Raw genomic sequence first — 15257 nt, 5'->3', positions numbered from 1 at the left:
AGGCAACAGCTACCAGAAGGAACAATCAAAGTTCATAAGTGGGAGAAAAATCAACAACACCCCCCCCCCCCCCCCCCCCCCAAAAAAAAAAAAAAAACTCCATATAAAACAAAATGCAACATTAATACCACCAAAAAACTAAGAATGATCTTCGATGCAGCGCTGCGTAAGGGTAAAAAGATCCTGTCCCACATGTGGCACTGTCGTAACATTGCAATGACCAATTTATTCAAGGTATTCTTCCTTTTGCGAGCAACGTTGAGAAACTATCAAAATTAACGCCAACCATATGCATTACGATAAGAAGTAAGATTGAATATTATATCTAAATGCATACCATTTACGTAGAACCAGCACTATTGAACAACAATATGTTGTCGATCTTTTATTCAAGCATGATAAATACTAGAGTAGAGTATGGACAATTCGAACGTTTTAGTATGATTGCAGAATTTAAATTAGTGTTTGTGATTGAAAATTTTAAATGGCTCTTTAGTATGAAAAGAATGTACATGTAATTGACACTGCTGGTTGAATTTAACCCCTTGTAGTATTCTCGAGACCATCTGAAATCAGATTTATATATCTGATAATTTGTTGCACCTTCAATATAATTATTTTGGTAAATTTTATACAGTCATTGTGCTTTGTTTCGAACCCAATTGATGAAGACAAAACGCGCGTTTGGGGTACACAATTATATACCTTGTTTCTTTGATGACATTTGTACAATGATAAATAGGTTTTGTGGTTGTCAGTGTCATTTGATTGTTGCCTCATTGTTGTTAACCGCATATCTCTTTTTCAATACTTGTCATCGATCATCTAATTTGATTTAAATACTCATGAAGCAGTAAATATTTTCCTAACAGTATTAAAAAAAATATTTCAAAAATACCAGTTCTATTATTAATTATTGATATTCATTTATCCAAATAGAAATAGAATAAGTTTTAGCATATCGACATTCGGACAAAACCTTGAAGTCGAACACATCACTAACTAAAGTAGGTGGAATGATATAATAATAAAAAGTCAATATACATATTTTAAAAAAAAAGCTTGCAAACAAAAAAAGATATGTCAAAAAAGGATAAAAACTATGACCGAAAGAAGAGAAATTAGATAAAAATATATGTAACTTAGCTTAAAAGAAAGCAGCATGTATAAATATGTTTGTCAATATAGAATATATGGATCATGCAGGTGATCATAAACTCTTCATATGAAATAACTAATATATTTATACATGAATATGTGATTATCTTTGTGTTAATGTATAGAAAAATTTGTGCGTTACGTTGAGTACCTCTATAAGTATATATACTAGCAACACACAGAGTGAAGGTTAAATCTGTCATTTATGATATATGTGTGTTTTTCATTTTTTTTTCTAAACTCTATAGTTGTAAATACCTGTATGTTTTATTTTTGCTTTTCTATTTATCATCGAATACTTTTAAAAACAGAAAAGATGTCACTTAATCTATTACACATATGTTCTCTAAATTGTCAGAGGTTGAGCAAATATGAAAAAAAAATCAGACTAAAAGAATGGATAAGACAACAGAAATGCAATATTTTATTTTAACAAGAAACACATTTTTTCGGATAATTCTATAGATAAAGAGTTCACGGGAGAATTATATCATAGTTTTGGAAGTAGATCAATAGGGAAGAATTGTTCTAATCAACATTGAAATTGATAAAAATATATTTACTTTTGTAAACCTTTACGCCTCAAACACATGTAAAGATAGAAATATATTCTTTAAAAAAGCTTTAAGTCTCATTGAAAAATAAACTTGGCATAATTATTATAGGGGGTGACATGAATGAAACGCTTAATATAAAGGATAGAAAAAGTAAAAGAAAAGATGAACAAAAAATTAAAATTAAACAATAAGACAAATGGGCTGAAAACTTTGATAAAAAATCTAAAATTTATAGACATTTGGAGAGTAATAAATCCAAATAAAACACAATATACCTGGAGAAGAAAACATAATGAAGTAACTAGTAGAATTTATTATTTTATCGTTAGTCAAGACATGAGACCTAGGGTACTCCACACTGATATAAGACCAGCTACAATTCAATATACAGACCATTTAGCGATTTCACTTAAAACTAATCATTGTCAGGGGGAAAAAGGAAAGGGATATTTCAAATTAAACAATAGTATTCTTAAAGACGAATCATACAAAATGAAAATAAACACTTTAATAGATAATTATGAAAAATTAAGAAACCGAAAAAGCTTAGCAATCGTGTGGGATCTGTTTGAAATAGAGGTAAAGGAGACAACTATTGAACATTGTAAAATTAAAGCTAAACATAAAAGAGATGAAATTGAAAAATTAGAACAAGAACAAAAACTTTTAAATGAAATTCATAATATCAATCTTGATGAAAAGAAAAATAATTTGCCGAACATAATAGATTCAATAAAGAAAACCGAAGAAACGCTACAAACTCTATATTCTGATAAAATATAAGGGGCACAAATAATATTAAGAGTTAATTGGATAGAAAAAGGCGAAAAAAATACAAAATATTTTTTTGGGATTAGAGAAATCTAAACAGACAAGGAAAAATATTACTGCTATTAGGGACAGTAAAGGGGAAATAAAGGCAACAGTATACGTAGTATACCGCTGTTCAATAGTCATAATTCGATTCAGCGAAAACAAATCCGGGTAACAAACTAAAAAGAGGAAAACAACGGAATGACAGAAACACTGAACTACAACAAAAGCAAACGCCAACATACATAGAATAACTGAAGATCAAGGTAAAATATTAGAAACGGGGAGGAATTATTATGTAAATTTATAAACTTCAACTAAGCCAGATTTAATGAGAAATTGAGAATTATATTGAAAATATAAAAATAAACTGCAAACTGACAAAACACGAAAATGTCCAAAAATATATCAATATTTTATGATAAAAATAACTTATATCACAGATGATGAAATGTTGCGCTCAATATTTCCAACAGTTTTTTTTAATGAACGTCGTAAAGTTATGATAAGATACGCTTACTATCAAATTGACACATATCACAATACCAAAGAAAATACACAATAAAAATCTGTGTTTTTTACAGTTTGATTACAAGATTACAGAGAGTTACAGGTGATGTAGTTAAAAGTAGTCCAAACTCATTAATAGACATTGAAGAAACATCCAATGCTCAGTATGCATATACAAATCAAAGTATCGTCTAACAGGAATTGACCGTCCAGCAGATATAAAAATCGCTTAGACAGTAAAAACATCATGATAAAGTCCCTGACAAAATATAAAATCATTCTGTAATACAGAAGCCGATAATCTAAGGACGAAATGTTCATTTCAGATTACATTATTTTCACTATTTTCAACAATAAATTTACATTTTCACATCTGCATTATCAGAATAAATTCAAAAGGGACTTTCCAATAATTCTGGAACTTGACGCTTCAACTTGGATATTTTGTTGATCTGCGTCAAGCACGTTTACAGTATATTTATACTTTATACTGTTTGATTTTAAACGTATTTTATTCATTAAGATATGAAAAGGATTGAGCAACAGGCACAGCCTATAAAGGCTCTCTCCATATTACATGTACAAGGTATAAATCAAATATTAACAACTGTATTTACAATAATATGATATAGTGGAAAATGTATGCTACTTATGAGCACACACAAGCAAATATATATTTACAGTGTTAATTACTAAATGTAAAGTATATTTAAGTTTGTAGGCAATTAATCATCATTTATTCAAGTACCTAGAGACATGTAAATATCCTTTATAAGTCATTAGAAATATATATATATAAGGTTTGGAAGAGACACTAAGCTTACTTAGTGGAATAAATGAATTAATGATGAAAGGAAAAAAAGGAAAGAAATGAAAAAATAAAAATAATAAACACTAAATAAAACAAAAATTAAGAAAATTTAAAATAAAACGGTGAGTGTCACTGATATATTTCTGAACAGATTTAAAAATAGCAATATTCATATCATATGAAAATAATCTGTTTCGAAAAAGTAATAAATCAATATTTATGTCAACATTATCAACAATTGAGTAAATGGAATCAAGTAAAATCTGTCTTACATCATTGTACTTAGGGCTGATAAAAAAGAAATGCTGGTTATCCTCAACAGGGTGATTACAGTTTGCACAAATAGTGTTCTCTGATAAGAACTGATTAAACAAATGAGATTTTAAGTTGCTAGCATTATTTCTGAGTTGACAATGACTTATATTATGTTTCCTTATCCCAAAATTGAAAGGTTTAAATATATCACCAGTCCTATAAAACTTGTCCAGTCTACCTAACTATACATAAACTTTGGGATTTTTGTATACTTAGAGGAAGACTATTCCAAAGTCTTATAGTGGAAAGAATGAAAGTATTAAAGTAAGAGCTAGTTCTAGCAAGAGGAGGGTGAAAAGTATTATTTTCATTCCTCAAAGTATAAGGTGTTCGTCTGGGAAAATTTGGCTAGACTAACTTATATAAGTATGCAGGTGTCATCCCATTTAATATTTTATAAAACAATATAAGCTTATGTTTATTTCGTCTATTCTCCAGAGTTTCTAATCCTAATTCAATATAAAGTTTTTGTCTTGAGGTATTACGCCGTAGTCCAGTTATAATTCTAGCAACTTCTATTCGAATATTTTCAAGAAGCTGGGAGCAATTACCCCAAACAACATCACCATACTCTAATATAGGTCTAATAAAAGCATAATAAATACGTATAAGTGAATTCCTGTCTAATAAATGTTTAACTATTCGAAGCACAGATAAACAAGAACATGTTTTTTTATAAATATTATGAATATGTGTGTTCCATGAAGCTGATGACTGAAATGTTATCCCAAGATGACAGTGAATAAAATTGAGAATGGAAATGGGGAATGTGTCAAAGAGACAACAACCCGACCATAGAGCAGACAACAGCCGAAGGCCACCAATGGTTACTTATTTTCTCAACCTCTTCACCATTTATCCTAAAAAATACAGGTGGATGCTCCCTTTCCCTTCTAGCAAATACAATATTTCTTGTTTTCATTGATTTAAATTGAACAGCCCATGATTTTGCCCAATTTGAGATAACATCTAAGTCATCAGTCAAAGAAGCAGCTGCTACAGCATGATCATCGTCTACTATAACAAATAAAGAGGTGTCCTCTGCAAAAAGTCTAATATCATTAACAATGTCATTTACTATATCATTTATATACATTAGAAACAGAAAGGGTCCAAAAACCGATCCCTGAGGGACACCTGCATGTATACTTCTAAGAGTTGATGAACAGCTTTCTGAAACTACCTTTTGTTGACGATCTGAAAGATAACTTTCTATCCAAGACAAGAGCTGATCATTTAAGCCAGATTGTTTAAGTTTAATCAAAAGTCCTTTATGCCAAACTTTATCAAAAACTCAAGATACATCACAAAATACAAACCTTACATCCCTCCCACAATCCATATTACTGATAATTTTATGATATATTTCAATTAACTAATTAACAGTAGAGTCACCTGGCTAGAATCCAGATTGAAACTTTGACAAAAAGGTTATTACTCCTCATATAATTATACAAGTGTTTAAAAAGAACCTTTTCCATAATCTTACAAACAATACTAGTAACAGAAATTGAACGATTGTTAAGAGCTGAATGTAGACTACTTTTTCCTTTGAAAATAGGATTAACATGTGCAATTTTCCATAACAATGTAACCTGTTTAACTGAAAGAGACATATTAAATAATTTAGTAAATGGTTTAGAAATAAAGCTAGCAAACTCTTTTAAAATTCTAGGACTGATACCATCAGGTCCAGCTGGTTTATTTATATTCAAAATGTTTAGCTGGTCTAAAATTTCTTTCTCAGTGATGACGAATTTGTTTAAATGACACGGAGGAGGCTCGTTGTTATCAGGAACTTCTGGTTCCATATCAATATTAGCTATATTAGCGAAATGATTGTTCAGGATCTCTGATTTGTCCAATGGATGAATAAAAATTTGGCCATCATGTTCTAAAAGAGTGGGTGAATCTCTGTTTTTTTGTCAAACTTGACACAGACTTGGCAATGCGCCACCATTTACCAGGAGGAATATTTTTATCAATAAGTTGTGATGTCATTTTGCACTTATAGTAATCTTTTGCCTTTCTAACTAAACTGATAATTTCATTACGAATTTCTAGAAATTTTTTCCAGTGATCTGGACTATTTGAAGTTTTCGCTTTATGGTGAATTCTATTACGATGTCTTATCTTGTTTCTTATAAAGTTGTTTATAAATGGTGTATCATTTGGTCGTACTGTAATAGTTTTAGTAGGTATATATCTATTGACAGTACTTTCAAATGTTTTGAAAAAGTTCGTATAAACATCATTTATATTATTTGAAATAAAAACTACATCATCCCAGTCTGTTTCGATCAACTGGTTTTTAAGACCCTCATATTCTGCCGTTTGAAATCTCGAAATTGTCTTTTAAACGAGTGTTGTTTAAAAGTTTTAAATGAAATTTCAACTGAAACAGGAGAATGAGAACTGCATATCGGAGTAAGAACAGTAACTGATTTAATCAAGTTTTTGCGATTTGTCACACATAAATCAATACAAGTTTCAGTTTGGGTTGTAAAGTTGGTAGACTACCAAACATCGTTTTCTAAATTTAAACGGTTAAGTAACTTTTTAAAAGAGTTACTTGTGTTTGGCAACATATCGCAATTAAAATCACCACAAAGGAAAAGTGGCAAATTACAATCAAGTTTTTTATCTACTGACTCACTAAATAAGTCCCATATATAAGAATTTGAGTTTGGAGGCCGGTATAATACACCAACTAAAAATTTTTCATTACTACAATTCCTCACATCAACCCAAAGTAATTCAAGATTGCTTACGGATAGGTCATTCCGTAAAATAAAATGTAGACTATTTTTCACAAAAATGGTCACACCTCCACCATGTCCATTTCTATCTAACCTTATTGGTTTATGAAACCCATTTAATTTAATTTGGTCATCAATAATTGACTTGTCAAGATGAGATTCTGATATACAAATAATGTCATACTCATGTAGTTTATTGTTAATGAGGTATAACTTAGGAAGTAAACTACACACATTATTGTGTACCATTTTCAAATTCTTTTTATTACTCTGATCTGGACCTGGATTTTGCTCAATTCCTGCCGTCAGTTACAAAAACTGTATAATACTACTGAGGATAAAAACATTTTTTATGATTATAGGGAGAATTATGTTGTGATTAATATAGTTTACAAATTTACAGATTAATGTTAAAAACATTGATCAGACAAAACTATCAAAACTAATAATGAATATATACTCAAACATAAGCCCATGCTGTACACTTTGTACAGACCATTGAAACACGGACCAACAGCTGACATTGATTGACAGGACACTCAAAACTAGACGAGAGAAAGTACAAGACAAAACATACATAACATATATACCAGAGGAAAACATGGACAAATAACAGATATTAACAGTATCAATTGACGCTTTTCTTGGTGATACTGTAATAGTATTGAAAAAAAAACATGAGCAAGGTCTGTGTTCATGCAATAACCTTTGTTTTAGAGTTACAAAGATGTGGGGTAATATTTGCAAAGTAAAATGTAAAAGAGACAGAAAAAAAAAGCAAACATATATAAGCAAAAGTAGGATAACACATAGCCTGAATTTTTAGACAAAAATCGAATACTACACAGTGAAATTGACTAGACTTACATCTATTTTATATGCGTGACGGATTTGTAAACTTGACATAAGTTTCAATTTACGAGTGCAGAAGTAAGAAACACATTTTGATTGTCTATTTTTTATATTTTGGTAATTGTATATGTCTCAAGACAAATGTAGGTAACATCCGGTTATAGTGCAACCATTTGTCAGTTGTTTGTGTGTAAATATCATGTGTAAATGTAAGCCAAAAAAGTGTCCCATGAAATTGTGTCTTCTTGAACTATATTTCACAGTTCATCTGTGAAATTTCGTTCACGGGACAGAATATCACATTTGTAAACTATAAAATAGTGTCTCCCTTAGTGAAAAATTGTCCCTAGTACTTGGACATAATTTCATGGATGAATTTTTCATAGCGTAGCTTTTTTTTCTGTCCCTTAAGAAGGGAAATGTTTTAATCAATTAGTTAAATCATAATTGAAATATAAATCAAGACAACACAGATGTGAACAAAAATGGAAAGTGGTGAATATAAACAGCTATATGACTTTTTGTTTGATGGTCAATACCCTCCAGAGTTTAATAATAATGATAGAAGATCATTTAGAAGGAAGGCCAAGCAATTTAAAATTAAAAGCAATGAAATGTTTTATATACATGATGACAAAAAAACACAGGAGAAAATATTAAAACTTGTTATTCATAAGGACAAACTGAAACAGGTGTTGTACCTATGCCATAATGAGAGTGGATGCCATCTTGGGGTTAATAAGACCTGTAATAAGATAAGTAAAAAAAAAATCCAAAGATGTTAAAACAATTCATTGATTCCTACTGTATATTTAAAAACAAATGTCGATTTAGTCTTATTATTTATTGTAAATTAAATTATTTGGTTTCAGACAAGACTTTTATGCAATTTGAACATGATTTCAAAATGAAAAAAATATCCAAAAAAGGTCAAAATAGAATATCTTTTCAAAAGACACTTTTACACAGAAGTGGACAATATTTTATAATAAAATTCTGTCCTGTACAAAATTTCAAAGGTCATATCCGTGAAATTTTGTCCATGGGACATAATTACATGGGGGACACTATTTAATCTTACATAAAAACGTATTACCTATGGATGTAAATAATAAAATGTGTATGTTTACAATCTGCAAGCAAACTGGAAATATGAGTTTTTTAAAAATTTAAACCAAATACGTAAGAAACGTACATTGTCCGGAAAATATTACAAGATAAAAAAAGTGATGTGGTATGATATTGCCAAAGAGACAACTATCAACCCAAGGTTCAAACTTGTGTTATCGACAATAAATAATGATGAATGAACAAAAATTATATAAAGAGACATATGGTACTTGACAATATAAAAACAAATATGGAAAGCATGTTATTGAAGTCAATTTACACACATATTATTTTCTCAGTTTTTTGGCTATGTCATCAAATATTTCGAACGGATGTCTAGTTCCTTCCTCGTCTGATCCATATACATGAAAATTGAAACACCAGGAACTCACAATATTGTCATGTTGGTATAGTCTATTTAAGAGACCCTGGTTGAGTTTTGTAATATCATCACCAATTTTAACTTTGAGTGCTTCGTTTATACTGTTCTATTTACGCAGGAGTGTAATTTTGGTATCCATTCTAAAAAAATTTATGAGGATGGGCCTTGGACTCCCTTCTTTTCCTGGTATTCTATGCATTGCAACAATTTCAGACGGGTTGATGTCTAATTTAACTTTGTTCTTTCGTTCGTTAAGAAGAGAATGTGGTAGCTCTTCATTTCGATTTCCTGGTAATTGGTATATTTTCACATTTTTTTTTGCATGAGTATTGTTCGTTCCAGTTACCCAATCGAATACTTTCAGTAGCTATCTTGTTATTTTCATCAACGACGTCCCGCATTTTACGAAGATCAGAGTGTAGGCTAGCATTTGTTTCTAGAAGATTTCCGTTTTCAAACTCAATGGTGTTTAATTTGTCATGTAGATGAGATATTTTGGAATCGTAATGGGTTTTTAGTTTATCGACTTTGACTTGACTTCTGACATTATATCTTTCTTAATTTGCTTTTTGAGGTTTTCAGAAAATTGTTTAAATATCTCGGTGACAATCTGTTAGGTCTGATTTTTTTGGTACACTTTTTCAGGGACAGCCTAATTTCGTCAAGTTCATTTCTATACAAAAGTTATGATCCGAGGAGCTAGAGAGACAAGTGTGGAGACGTTTTGCTGGATTTGAGATATTTTGTTTATCACCAGTTTTCTCTGTAAATGTTGATTCCTCGACATTACTTGTATTTATCGACTTTAGCAGTAGAAATAAAACTGGTTATTTGTTGTTGTTGTTGAGACATAATTGATCAGGCGATTTAAACTATGTCTGTGATATTGATAGTTCACTTTATGTGTACATGTACATGTAAACATTAACTAATTACTACTCACTCGGTGGTCAGTTGTATAACTCGCAATTGAAACTGTTTCAATAAACTCTTGTACCTTATCGTGCTGAACAATAATATTCGGAACATCTGATTCAGGAAAACAGACTTGGCGCGGAATTAGAGCTGTCGCCTATACAAGACTTCCTTCAATAAAAAAGTAAAATACGACGACACGACTAGAAAAGTTGATCCGTTCTGCCGACAGACGTCGATTCTCGTATCAACAAATAGATTCTGAAAGAAATTTTCTTAGTGAGGAAGTGATATGTTCTTTCCCTTCAATATTAGAAAACCTTATTTGTTGAACGGTATTCGAATCTATGTATTCTGCAATCGTCAGCGGCAGCGACAACGTAATATGACGTTTTTAATTGTGACGTTATAGTTAACTCTTTTCCAAGAAAATTTCACAATTTCAAAATCTGCCATAGATATTGAGAAAAAAAAACTGCCATAGATTTATGATTTTTATGGCGTTTGTATCATTACATTTGCCATAGATTTGAAATCTACCATAGATTTTAACCCTTCCATAGATCTGGATTTCACTATAGATTTGAGTCCTACGTAATATATGTATCGACAGAATCTACAAAACTAAGGTCGTTTAGGGCGGTGTCATTTTTTTTTATCTTTCTATCAGTAAGTTGTTAATGTAATTATGTTCTAAAATTCATAAATTCAGACGAATATTAATTATTTACAAAATAAAATCAACACCTGTATATAGGATCAGCTTGCCTGACGATGATCGACAAAGCTTTTATTTTATTAAAGACAAACGCATAGTAAAGTTCAACAGTTACTGTCTTTCTATGTCACTGCAGGTAACACACAAACAATCTATAAGATAAAAACAAATTTTCATTGTGCACGCAAATACACGTCAAATTATGAAACAAAATCAAATATTCGGGTTAAAATTATAAATTTCATAAATAGAAATAAAATAAGAAAAAAATATATTATTTACCACTGCTTCGTCGAAAGCGATCATCGAATGGCAATTTCTTAAAATCAGTTTAAACTAATTTAATGAAAAACAGATAACTTAATTCGTGTATTACTTATATTACATATATACAAAGACACGTTATTATGCTAACATACCGGTGCACATAACTTTAATTAATATATATTTATTCGGTTACATTATATCTTAAAAAGAGTACTGTGTGCTTTAATCATAGTTAGGTTGGAAGAAATAATGATATTTGCATATAAGCAGCACAGTAGTATAACGAAATAATTGATGTTGTCGTTAAATGGTACATTTGTTGGGAAGATTCAGTCTTTAATACTTTTACAAAAGAACAAAAAGAGAACAGGTAATAATTGCACAAATACATCGGTTGAGACTTTGCAATCGATATGATACATATTGTACGAACACAAATTATTTTCTTTAAACGGTTTGAAATTTGCTATCAATAAAAAAGATCTTTATTGGTGAATACATAATTGACGTTAAAAACAATAGAGTTATATTTAAATTGTGCGGATCAATGCTTATGATTAGCAAAACACGGTTTCCAAAAAGCCAAATGTCATATTTAAAAAAAAAATTACCAGCCTATTATTTACGATGACTTTATTACGAGAGACCATATATTTTAAAACTTGGGATTTGAATAGTTGCCAATATTGGTAAGTGAAAATTTTGTTATCTGAGAAGGAGTCCATTTGTTGGAATTATACAAAAGGGTGAGTTTTGTTTTTTGTATTTACATGTATTATAGAAAATACTGCATATACAATATTGATGAAAAAGGGCGAAATATTACCAAAAAACACACATGTATAAAGGAATTGTTATAGGAATTTGATGCAATGATGCATTTGAGATTCCTTTGAATTACGGGTGATGACCACATTCGAACGGGTCCTCCATAGTATCTTTAAATAAAATACTGGATAAAAAATCATCGTAAAGTAAGTAGTACATTTATGATCTTTTTTCAATATATATTTGATAACCCAATCCGCTTTCTAACATGTAAGCAAACATAACTGTTCACAATACGACAGCTGCGAAGAAGTTAAAAAAGATCTGAAAGCAAATAAGGTTGGATCATATGTCTAACAGAAATAGTTTCAAATATCCGATATTCAAATATACATAGTCTTGTCCGACTCAAGACTTTTTATATGCCTTTTAGGGTATTAATGATGATTGATGATGAGGGTTCTGGTCAAAGTATCTGTAGTTCTTTTCAAATGCAAGAAATATATTCTTTTCTGAAAGCCAGTAAGGACCAAAATTTGTCTTGATTAGTCTATTACTTTTGAAAATCTATCCGATCACTCCGTAATCATAGAAACATGTTAACTGTTGCTAAGATAAATCAGTATAATAAAATCGACAAACAGTTCAATTAGAAAATTCTGTGAGGAACGCATGGGAATCAAATTGTGAGGAAATCGTATTTTATGTCAAAACCAGTACTACGAAAAGAAAATTGTACAAACAGCTTAAAGTCCAACAAATCGAAGGGGAAAAAACAATAAATCTGCATATGTTAATATCTCTTTTTTTTATACGTTTTCCAGAAAAAGGTTTATTAGGAGCTTTTCATATTCATATTCCATACACATTGTTTAATTGTTGAGATGACTGTCAGTTCGCCGAACGACGTTTGGTATCTTTCTATCGTTGGGTTAACTTCTAAATAATGTTTACCCCATATCTTCAGAATTCACATATACTTCTGGCTATGGTTGGTTTGTCATTTTATTGAAATGAAAGAATAAGGATTATAAATTGTTATTGAAGCATTATAGCAGCAAAGGGTTGTACACTTGATCTTTGAAATCTTGAACCCCTTTTTTGTCATTTTTTTCTATTTTCAGTGACATCATCGATCATATTTGTGGTTAACTTCTGTGATACCTTCTGCCAATTGACCAATTATATTTGAATTTAGAGCAAAGGGTTAACAGTCTCTTTCATTTAGGTTTGTTGTAAACTGAATTTTCAAACGATGTAAAATTGTGCCTCTGATGAGTGTTTTTAAAAAGAGTCTTCAATATAAGTTTTCTTTGTTTCTTTTCGTTCGCTAAATAATAATAAAGTATCAATTTGGATATTAATACTTTCCAAACGATTAGAAAGTAGATGTTTTTGTCTAAATAAACCCCCCCCCCCCCCCATAATCGCATACATTTTATGTAGATAGTACGGGTAGAACTATACTAAAATATAACATTCCTCTTAGCAGAAATTTGTTAACTTCCTCTACATGTGACTTTCCCATTTTGAAATATCGTCGGGGTTGTCTTGATTTACAGCTTTGTGTCAAAATGATGTCTAATTCTGTCTGTTGAATTATATAACTCGATGTTAGACTTGGTGCTGATACAAAAAAAAAAGAGAAAAGATGCCAATGGTACTTTCCATTAAATGGACAACACCATGGCCAAAAATAAAAACAACGAAAGGACAAATGATTACAAAACATTATAAAGGCAACTAGAGTTATACTTTGTGTCGTTGATTCGCTGGTTCAATAAATTCTGGCGGCAGTAGTTTATCGATATTCAATCTCGTAAATCGATTAGGAAAAGACAAATTAAGGTAACAAACAAAAACTGGTAGAATTGCATGACCTCCAAAAGGAGCAGGACCGAATAAGTCGACATGATAAGCGTTAACTGCTATGCATGCATCACCCGCCATGCAAATTCACACTCAATAAAATGTCACATTTGGAATAGGACACAATCGGTAAAATTAAAGATCAGACGCCCATACTCTATCCTAACATCTACGAACACGCAAACATGTCAGTTGTGAGTTTAGACATAGAAACATCAATTTGTAATGGAGAATTTTAAACAAATGCAGTGTCGATTTCAGCCGTTTTTTCTCATGTTGACTCCTTTTTATAAGGAACAAACCCCGTTAATGAAGTACGTATAGTGTGAACATGCACGAGCGTAACTTAATAACTGAGATATGTAAACGCCATACCATGGAGCAGAATTATAAGCGTTAACTGCTATGCATGCATCACCCGCCATGCAAATTCACACTCAATAAAATGTCACATTTGGAATAGGACACAATCGGTAAAATTAAAGATCAGACGACTATACTGCTATCCTAACATCTACGAACACGAAAACATGTCAGTAGTGAGTTTAGACATAGAAACATCAATTTGTAATGGAGAATTTTAAACAAATGCAGTGTCGATTTCAGTCGTTTTTTCTCATGTTGACTCCTTTTTATAAGGAACAAACCCCGTTAATGAAGTACGTATAGTGTGAACATGCACGAGCGTAACTTAATAACTGAGATATGTAAACGCCATACCATGGAGCAGAAAGTATGTTACTGCTGTGAAATGGGAAGTTGACCATATGAAAATTGAATGTATCACGTTGGTTGTAAATTATAGGTTGAAGAAAAAGATTAAGATATTTCTGTTTTGGTAATATCCTTAATCGTAAGGTCTCCAGGATATATGAAACTTTATTTTAAATGTTGGTTATTGAGTGACAGAACATCATCAGTATATTTGACATTGAATGAAAGAATAATAACTCAGTATCTCTTTTTAATCAATGCTTTTAGTAATTACCACTTGAATGAAATCTATGCAAATGAAAAAGTGCGATTTCTGATGTTTGTACATAAATCAGGCCGATAGTTTTCTCTATTTGTCATTTCGCTGCCTTTTATAGCTGACTATGCGGTATGGGTTTTGATCATTGTTGAAGGCCGTGTGGTGACCTATAGTTGTAAACTTCTATTTCATTCGGTCTCTGGTGAAGAATTGTCTCATTGGCAATCATACCACATTTTCTTATTTTCACATATAAGACATAATTGTCGTCTGTATATATTTGTTGGATTGCCCTAACAGATAGAGGCGACCATTAAGTTTTCGGTAGAGCGAAAATATATTTTCATTCCTCTGCACAAGTATTTCCTGCATTGTCCTGTATTTTTAAAAATTTGGATAGAATATAACATTTCCTCCTGTCTTTTTCTGTCATTACCAGGCCAAAAAAGAATCTACAAAAATAAACACGAAAATGACGAC

At 30.9% G+C, this 15257-nt stretch overlaps 1 protein-coding gene across 6 annotated transcripts in view; it reads left to right on the top strand.

Annotated features, from left to right (window-relative positions):
* Nucleotides 1–15257, top strand: part of LOC127719646 (piRNA biogenesis protein EXD1-like) — a 154825-nt gene that overhangs the window by 52709 nt on the left and 86859 nt on the right. The window contains exon 1 of one of the 6 annotated variants that reach the window (XM_052225872.1): nucleotides 11768–11856. The exons of 4 other annotated variants lie outside the window; for them this stretch is intronic. The gene's annotated coding sequence lies outside the window, so the exon portion shown is untranslated. One more of the 6 variants, XM_052225873.1, reaches the window with a different exon arrangement.

This window comes from Mytilus californianus, unplaced genomic scaffold (assembly GCF_021869535.1).
Source record: "Mytilus californianus isolate M0D057914Y unplaced genomic scaffold, xbMytCali1.0.p SCAF_11, whole genome shotgun sequence".
Lineage (NCBI taxonomy): Eukaryota > Metazoa > Mollusca > Bivalvia > Mytilida > Mytilidae > Mytilus > Mytilus californianus.
The sequence above is the reverse complement of the archived record's forward strand: the minus strand, read 5'-3'. Positions and strand labels throughout refer to the sequence as shown.